Below are 9,744 nucleotides of genomic sequence, written 5' to 3' on the forward strand. Positions count from 1 at the left end.
GAGGTAAGCAAGGAGGTTTATACAGTAATCAAGGCAAGGTAAGGTAAGTGATTGGATTAACGTGGTAGCAGTTTGGATGGAGAGGAAAGGGTGGGTTTTGGTGATGTTGTGAAGGTGGAACTGACGGGATTTAGTGATGGATTGAATATGTAGGTTGAATGAGAGAGAAAGAGGAGTCAAGGATAATGCCAAGGTTAAGGGCTTGTGAGACAGGAAGCATGAAAAAGACAAGGGGAGGAGAGGGTTTGGTTGGGAAAACAAGGCATTCTGTTTTGGACATATTAAGTTTGAGGTGACAGCAGGACAACCAAGTAGCGAAGTCTTGAAGGCAGGGGAAAATGTGAGACTGCAGAGAGGGAGAGAGAACAGGGCTGGAGTTGAGGATTTGGGAAGCATATTGGTGGCAGTTGAAGCCCTGGGAGCCAATGAATAGAAGGGGACCGAGAACTGAACCTTGAGGAACACCCACAGTTAGGGAGTGGGAGGCAGAGGAGGAGCCCGCAAAAGAGATTGAGAAGCGGCCAGAGAGATAGGAGGAGAACCAGGAGAGGACAGTGTCGGGGAAACAGTGGTTGGATAATGTTTCCAGGAGAAGGGGTGGTCGACAGTGTTAAAGACAGCTGAGAGGTCGAGGAGGATAAGATAGAGTAGGAGCCGTTGGGTTTGGCAAGAAGGATATCATTGGTGACCTTTGAGAGGGTGGTTTCTGTGGAGCAAAGGGGGCAGAAGCCAAATTAGAGGGGGTCAAGGAGAGAATTGGAGGAGAGAAATTTGAGACAGCAGCTGTAGACAACTTTCTCAAGGAGTTTGGAGAGGGATGGTAGGAGGGAGATGGGGCAATAACTGGAGGGAGTCATGGGGTCAAGGGAGGATTTTTTTTAGGTTGGGGATGGAATAGGGGAGAAAAGTACATGTTCTTCCCTTTTTAACTGTGAGCTCCATGGTAGGCAGGTACTATGATCTGATTATCTTCTATCCATTCCAGAGTTTAGCACAGTATTTACACACTAATAAGCGCTTAATACTACTATTATTAAGAAGTAGGACAAATATGTCAGGATGAAATAGCTGAAAAAAATCAATCAGTGGTATTTGTTGTGTGCTTATTGTGTGTAGATCACTGGACTAAATATTTGGGAGAGTACAATACAAAAGAGTAGGTATAGCCAATCCTTGCCCACAAACAGTTTATAAAATAGAAGGGGATAAATAATTGTTTATACATATATATGTAAGTATGCACACACATATATACATAATATGTATAGTATATATAATTGTTCCTATATAACCATTTATATAACATGTAAATATATCAATTATATCTAAATAGAGATATCAATTGTTTATGTATGTGCATTTATATCATTGTTCTTCAAATTTTTAAAAGTCTTATTCAGATCACACCCAAGAGGGCTTCCTCGACTAAATCCTCATTTCCTATTCTCCCACTTCCTTCTGCATTGCCCTTGCACTTGGATTTGCACTCTTGATTCACCCCTCCCTCAACCCCCCAGGCCTTAGGTACATAGCCATAATTCATTTCTCTAAATTAATGTGTCTCCCCGACTAGACTCCCCTTTGAGGGTCACATCTGGGGAGTTTCCAGTACTCTACCAGTCTCGGCTACTGGAGGTAGAACCAAGCAGAGAGGCCTACCCATTCCATTCCTAGCTTGGGCAGTGGCTAGCGAGTAGAAGGCAATCTGCCACAAGTCAAAACTCATCCATGCTGGGCAGCACCGGCATGGGAGAGAGTCGAGGGCGGAGACTCTAGTGTACTGTGTGGAAGGTGGCAATGGTTAAGCCATTTCCGCATTTTTACCAAGGAAACTCTATGGATCCCCTACCGGAATGATTGCAGCTGAAGAGCGGGTCGTTCTGGGAGAGATGTGTCCATCGTGTCGCTATGGGTCAGAAATGTCTTGACGGCGTAAGACAAGACGGGACCCTCTAGACTGTAAGCTCCCTTGTGGGCACGTAACGTGCCTACCAACTCTGTTATAATGTACTCTCCCAAGTGCTTAGTTCAGTGCTCTGCATGCAGTAAGCATTCAATAACTATGATTGATTGATTGACTGATTAATTGATCCCATCCAAAGAAGACACCGCTGACAGTGAAGTTCAGCTGTGAGTGTGTGTTTGGCTGAAAAGACCAATGTGGGACCAAGTGTTTCTTTCCTTTCTTTTGAATCCCATATCACCCCCCTACCAACCATGACAGATACCAGAAACAGTCATCTACCTCCTCCTTGGCCCCCCTCCAACTTTTTGAGCCATTTTGATCCCTTTCTCTCATTCCTTTTCTCTTTTGCCATGCCTCCATTGATCCTTGGGGACTTCGATATCCACTTGATGTTTCTGATGACCCTTCTGCTGCCCGCTTTCTATCACTCCTCATCTCCGCTGACCTCCCACTCCACCCCAGCTCTCCCACTCATCACCCAATCTCATCCTCACCAACTCTGAAATCCCTCTACCTGACCGCGACCTCCTCACCTGCCGTCTTTCCCACATACCTCTCCCCTTCAAATCTGTGCTGTTCTCCCACAGAGACCACTGGTCTTTTGACCCCACCCAATTTTCTCAACTCTTCATGGCTCATTAGCCTCATACCCAAACTACCTTTCCCTGATGACCAAAATGACACTCTCTACTGAACTCAGCTCACCCGCTCACCCATCTCTTTGTCACTCTCGTACCAGTAACCCACAGCTCTGAAACACCTCCACGGTCCGATTCCTTCGCTCCTGTGCATGAGTCTCAGAGAGCAGCTGGGGGAAATGCAGATATCAGGCCAACCTCGTCCACATCAAGTTTATTTTTGCAGTTTTAATTCTGCCGTCTCCTCGGCCCAGCAAAATTATTTCTCCGTCCTTACTGACACCCATGTCCATTACCCTCACCAGTTGTTCCAGACATTTAACTCCCTCCTCAAACCCCCTGTCTCCCCAACCTCCTCCGTCCCTTTCTCCTAATGACCTGGCCACCTGTTTAATTGAGAAAATTGAAATCAATCAGTGTGATCTCCCTAAAATCTTCCCTGAATCCTCTCCAGTCCTCCCCCATCCTGCCCTTTCTTCAACTCTCCCATCTTTCCCAGCAGTACCCCAAGAAGTGACCTCCTGCCTTCTCTCAAAATCCATCCCCTCCACCTGCACATCCAACCCCATCCCCTTGCCCCTTATCAAAATGATTGCCCCCTCTCTTCTTCCCTCCCTGACCACCATCTTCAACTGTTCACTCTTCAGTGGCTTCTTCCCCACTGCTTTCAAACATGCACATGTCTCCCCTCTCCTAAAAAAACCCCTTCCTTGACCTTAAAGCTTCCTCCAGTTATTGCCCCATCTCCCTCTTACCATTCTTCTTCCAAACTCCTTGAGAGAGTTGTCTACATGGGCTGTTTCAAGTTCCTCTCCTCCAATTCACTCCTTGATTCCCTCCAATCTGGTTTCCGTGCCCTCCACTCCACAGAAACTACCCTCTCAAAGGTCACAAATATCTCCTTCTTGCCAAATCCGAATTCTTCTACACTATCCTAATCTTCCTTGACCTCTCAGCTGTCTCTGACATTGTTGACCATCCCCTTCTCCTGGAAACATTATCCAGTACTGCTGCCCCGACACTGTCCTCTCCTGTATCTCCTCCTATCTCTCTGGTCACTCCCTTTTAGTCTCTTTGGTCAGCTCCTCCTCTGCCTCCCATTGTCTAACTGTGGGAGTCCTTCAAAGCTCAGTCTGGGTCCCCTTCTATTCTCCATCTCCACCCAATCCCTTGGAGAACTCATTGGCTCCCTTCGCTTCAACTTCCACCTCTATGCGGATGATTCCCAAATCCACATCTCCAGCCTGGCTCTCTTTCTCCCTCTCTGCAATCTGGCATTTCCTCCTGCCTTCAAGACATATCTACTTGGATGATGAGGATGGTATTTGTCAAGTGCTTATTATGTGCCAAGCATTTTTCTAAACACTGGGGTAAATACAAGATTATCAGGTTGTCCCACATGGGGCTCACAATCTTAATCCCCATTTTACAGATGAGATAACTGAGGCACAGAGAAGTTAAAGTGACTTGCCTAAAGTCACACAGCTGACAAGTGGTGGAGCTGGGATTCGAACCCACAACTTCTGACTCCCAAGCCCATGCTCTCTGCATTACCTCGCCCCCTCCTACCTCACCTCCCTTCTCTCCTTCTACAGCCCAGCCTGCACCCTCCGCTCCTCTGCCGCTAATCTCATCATCGTGCCTCGTTCTCGCCTGTCCTGCCATCGACCCCCGGCCCACGTCATTCCCTGGGCCTGGAAAGCCCTCCCTCTGCCCATCCGCCAAGCTAGCTCTCTTCCTCCCTTCAAGGCCCTACTGAGAGCTCACCTCCTCCAGGAGGCCTTCCCAGACTGAGCCCCTTCCTTCCTCTCCCCCTCGTCCCCCTCTCCATCCCCCCATCTTACCTCCTTCCCTTCCCCACAGCACCTGTATATATGTATATATGTTTGTACATATTTATTACTCTATTTATTTATTTATTTATTGTACTTGTACATATCTATTCTATTTATTTTATTTTGTTAGTATGTTTGGTTTTGTTCTCTGTCTCCCCCTTTTAGACTGTGAGCCCACTGTTGGGTAGGGACTGTCTCTATATGTTGCCAACTTGTACTTCCCAAGCGCTTAGTACAGTGCTCTGCACACAGTAAGCGCTCAATAAATACTATTGATTGATTGATTAAGCCACGCTGCTAAGCCACAAATTAAACATGTCCAAAACTGAACTCCTTATCCTTTCACCGAAACCCTGCTCCTCCCTGCATCTTTACCATCGCTGTACACAACACCACTAAAGTCCCTATTCATTAATTTAATCATGTTTATTGAGCACTTACTGTGTGCATTCATTCATTCAAGTGTATTTATTGAGTGCTTACTATGTGCAGAGCACTGTACTAAGCACTTGATAATAATAATAATGATGGTATTTGCTAAGCGCTTACTATGTGCAAAGCAAACCACTGTTCTAAGCACTACGGGGATACAAGGTGATCAGGTTGTCCCACGGGGGGCTCACAGTCTTAATCCCCATTTTACAGATGAGGTAACTGAGGCACAGAGAAGTTAAGTGACTTGCCCAAAGTCACACAGCTGACAATTGGCGGAGCCGGTATTTGAACCCGTGACCTCTGACCCCAAAGCCCGGGCTCTTTCCACTGAGCCACGCTGCTTCTCTAGCACTGTACTAACCCTATCTCACAAGCCTGTAACCTTGGCGTTGTTCTTGACTCATCTCTCTCGTTCCACTCACCTATTCAGTCTGTCACCAATATTCAGTCTGTTACCAAATGCTTTTGTTTCTACCTTCACAGTGTTGCTAAAATCTGCCCTTTCCTCTCCATCCACACTGCTACCATGCTGATCCAAGGACTTATCTTATCCTGCCTTGACTACTGCACCTGCCTCTTCGCTGACTCCCTACTCCAATCCCTCCTCCTGCATGGATCATTTATCAATAAAAACGTTCAGTCCGTGTCTCCCCACTCCTCAAGGAATTCCCCCGGTTGCCCATCCACCTCTGCATCAAACAGAAATTCCTCACCTTTAAAGCGCTCAATTAGCTCACCCTATCCTACCTCACCGCACTGCCCAGCTGGCCCATTCTGCTCCTCCAGCACCAATTTACTCACTGCCTCAATCTCGCCTATCTCACCGCCAACCCCTTTTCCACATCTTCCACCTAACCTGGAACTCCTTCCCCCTCCATATAAGCCAGACCACCATTCTCTCCACCTTCAAATCATTATTAAGGTCACGTTTTCTCCAAAAAGCCTTCCCCGAATAAGCCCTCTTTTCTCCGGCTCGCTCTCCCTTCTGCATCATCTATGCATTTCGATCGGTGACCTTTGGACATTTGATATCCACCCCACCCCCAGCCCCACAGCACTTTATATCTTTAAATTATATATTACAAATTATTAATTCATATTAATGTCTAGACTGTAAGTTTATTATTGGCAGAGAACATGTCTGCTGATTCTGTTGGGTTGCACTCTCCCAAGTGCTTACTACAGTGCTCTGCACACAGTAATAATAATAATAATAATAATAATTGTGGTATTTGTTAAGCACTTATTGTGTGCCAGGCACTGTACTAAGCACTGGGATGGATATAAGCAAATCGGGTTGGACACAATCCCTGTCCCACATAGGCTCCCACTCTCAATCCCCATTACAGATGAGATAACTGAGGCACAGAGAAGTTAAGTGACTTGCTCATGGTCACACAGCAGACAAGGGGTGGAGCCAGGATAAGAACCCTGACCTTCTGACTCCCAAGTCCGTGCTCTGTCCATTACACCATGCTATTAAGTGCTCATTAAATACAACTGATTGATTGATTAATTGGTAAGGGATTAACAAATATCATTATTATTATTGTTCCCTTTTCCTTCCAATCTTTAAACTATTTTAGGATCTATCCCTCCCACTGGATTGTAAACTCCTTGAGGACAGGAACCGTATTGTTTAACTTTGTTGTACTTTCCCAAATGGTTGACACCTTGTTCTGCACACAGTAGAACATGTGCTCAGTAAAACCCACTGATGGATAATAGTGATGGTATTTGTTAAGCACTTTCTAAGCGTCAGGCACTGTACTAAGTGCTGAGCTAGATACAAGCAAATCAAGTTGGACACAGTCCCTGTCCCACGTGGGGCTCGCAGTCTTCATTCCTATTTTACAGATGAGGTATCTGAGGTCCAGAGAAGTGTAGTGACTTGCCCCAAATCACACAGAAGACAAGTGGCAGAGCCAGGATTAGAACTCATGACCAGACTCCCTTGGCTCTAACCACTGTGCCATGCTGCTTCTCCTGCATCTTTGCAGATCCTTCTTGTGGGCAGGGAATGCATCTACCGACGCTGTTGCAGTCTCCCAATCAGTATTCATTCATTCAATCATATTTATTGAGCGCTTACTATGTGCAGAGCACTGTACTAAGCACTTGGAAAGTACAAGTCAGCAACAGATAGAGACAATCCCTACCTAACAATGGGCTCAGTCTAGAAGGGGGGAGACAGAGAACAAAACAGGTACAAGTAAATAGTCATCAATATGTTGCCAACTTGTACTTCCCAAGCGCTTAATACAGTGATGATGGCATTCATTAAGCACTTACTATGTGCAAAGCACTGTTCTAAGCGCTGGGGAGGTTACAAGGTGATCAGGTTGTCCCACGGGGAGCTCACAGTCTTAATCCCCATTTTACAGATGAGGTAACTGAGGCCCAGAGAAGCAAAGTGACTTGCCCAAGGTCACACAGCTGACAATTGGCGGAGCCGGGATTTGAACCCATGACCTCTGACTCCAAAGTCCGTGCTCTTTCCACTGAGCCACGCTGCTTCTCCAGCTCTGCACACAGTAAGCACTCAATAAATACGATTGATTGATTGATAGCATCAATACAAATAATAGAATTATAAATATGTGCACATCATTAATAAAATAATTAGAATAACAAATATGTACATAGATACACAAGTGCTGTAGGGCGGGGAGGTGGATAGAACAGAGGAAGGGTGTTGGGACGATGGGGAGGGGAGGAGGAGCAGAGGAAAAGGGGGGCCTAGTCTAGGTCCAATCAATCAATAAATGGCATTGATTGAGTGCTTACTGTGTGCAGAGCACTGTACTAAGTGCTTGGGAGAGTACAGTACAACAGAACTGGTAAACATGTTCCCCGCCCACAGTGAGCTTCCAGTCTACAGGACCCCCTAGACTTTATCGGGATTGTCCCAGGTAAATGAGAAAATTGAGTTTTCCCAAGGCTTTAATCATCCTACTTGCCTCCGTCAGGACTCCTGCTGAGTTCCTTATGGAACATTAGATTCAATATATAACTGACAAGTTTACAGCCAAGAGCATACCTGCCAAGAGAGTACCTCCTCATGTCAGCTCTGTGACTTTGTGCAAGTCATTTAACTTCTCTGTGCCTCAGTCACCTCACCTGTAAAATGAGGATTAAGTCTGTGAGCCCCACATGGGACAACCTGATTACCTTGTATCTACCCCAGCGCTTAGAACAGTACTTGGCACATAGTAAGCGTTTAACAAATGCCATCATTACAGTGCTCTGCACACAATATATACTCAGTTATCATCAATGGTATTTTTTGAGCAATTACCTTGTGCAGAGCAATAATAATAATAATGGTATTTATTAAGCGCTTACTATGTGCCAAGCACCGTTCTAAGCGCTGGGGAGGTTACAAGGTGATCAGGTTGTCCCATGTGGGGCTCACACTCTGAATCCCCATTTTACAGATGAGGGAACTGAGGCTCAGAGAAGTTAAGTGACTTGCCCAAAGTCACACAGCTGACAATTGGCAGAGCCGGAATTTGAACCCATAACCTCTGACTCCGAAGCCCGTGCTCTTTCCACTGAGCCACGCTGCTTCTCTGAGTGCTGAGTACTGTACTAATGCCTAGAGAGAGTACAGAAAAACAGAATTGGTTGACACGTTCCCTGACCACAAAGAGCTTACCGTCTAGAAGAGAAGCCCAGTTAATACCACTGATTGACTGACTGACTGATCCTGACTCCCAAACCTGCATTCCCTCCCTTAGATCATGCCAGTTATCATCATCATCATCATCAATCGTATTTATCGAGTGCTTACTGTGTGCAGAGCACTGTACTAAGCGCTTGGGAAGTACAAGTTGGCAACATATAGAGACAGTCCCTACCCAACAGTGGACTCACAGTCTAAAACGGGGAGAATTCAAGGACCTTTGATGATACTTTCCATCTTTTCAGTTGGAAGAATTTCTCAAGGAAACAGAATCGTATTCAAACACCACCTTCCACGTTCCTTTTTGCTTCCTCAAACATGGCACAACAGCGTTGTTACACCAAGTCCTAACTCTGTCACAACACCATTCTTCCTTCTGCAATAACCCACTCAGTGCTTTTGTTCCCCAGTTTAATCCTGCGACAAAATGACTTTAGGAAGACCAGAGACCTGAAGAACGGGCTTGCTTTGTTTTGAAAGACAGCAAATTCTGAACAGCTCCATATTTTTTCTCCTTCCCATCACACCTCCCCAAGAGAATAGATGGAAAAAGAAGGCTAGCAGTGAATTCTTAACTCAAAGGGCTGAAAGAGGCCTGCTGTTCACTTCGGTTTCCATGAGTTAGTCAGTAGCCGATCACTGTCAGATTTAAAGGCTACTGCTTTTAACCACTGTAGCCCCTCTAGCAGAACACTTTTCTCTCTATCTTGAATCTGGTTCCTACCATTATCCACATTGTCTGGAAATGTAGGCTTGATTTTTTTATTAAATAGTATCTGTTAAGCTCTTACTATGTGTCCAACACTGTTCTAAGTGCAGGGGTAGGTACAAGTTAAGTCGGACAAAGTCCCTCTCCTGCGAGGGGCTCACAATCAATCAATCAATCAATCAATTGTATTTATTGAGCGCTTACTGTGTGCAGAGCACTGTACTAAGCGCTTGGGAAGTACAAGTTGGCAACATATAGAGATGGTCCCTACCCAACAGTGGGCTCACAGTCTAAAAGGGGGAGACAGAGAACAAAACCAAACATACTAACAAAATAAAATAAATAGAATAGATATGTACAAGTACAATAAATAAATAAATAAACAGAGTAATAAATATGTACAAACTTATATACATATATACAGGTGCTGTGGGGAAGGGAAGGAGGTAAGATGGGGGGATGGAGAGGGGGACGAG

The 9,744-nt window shown here is 45.5% G+C and overlaps 1 non-coding gene across 1 annotated transcript; it reads left to right on the forward strand.

Moving 5' to 3' along the window:
- The first annotated feature begins 1,576 nt into the window (after window positions 1-1,576).
- LOC119924516 lies at window positions 1,577-1,716 on the forward strand. The gene has a single exon (XR_005449227.1). It is a non-coding gene; the product is annotated as a small nucleolar RNA SNORA7 (small nucleolar RNA).
- Window positions 1,717-9,744: the final 8,028 nt, after the last annotated feature.

This window comes from Tachyglossus aculeatus, chromosome 2 (genome assembly GCF_015852505.1).
Source record: "Tachyglossus aculeatus isolate mTacAcu1 chromosome 2, mTacAcu1.pri, whole genome shotgun sequence".
In the NCBI taxonomy this organism is placed as follows: Eukaryota; Metazoa; Chordata; class Mammalia; order Monotremata; family Tachyglossidae; genus Tachyglossus; species Tachyglossus aculeatus.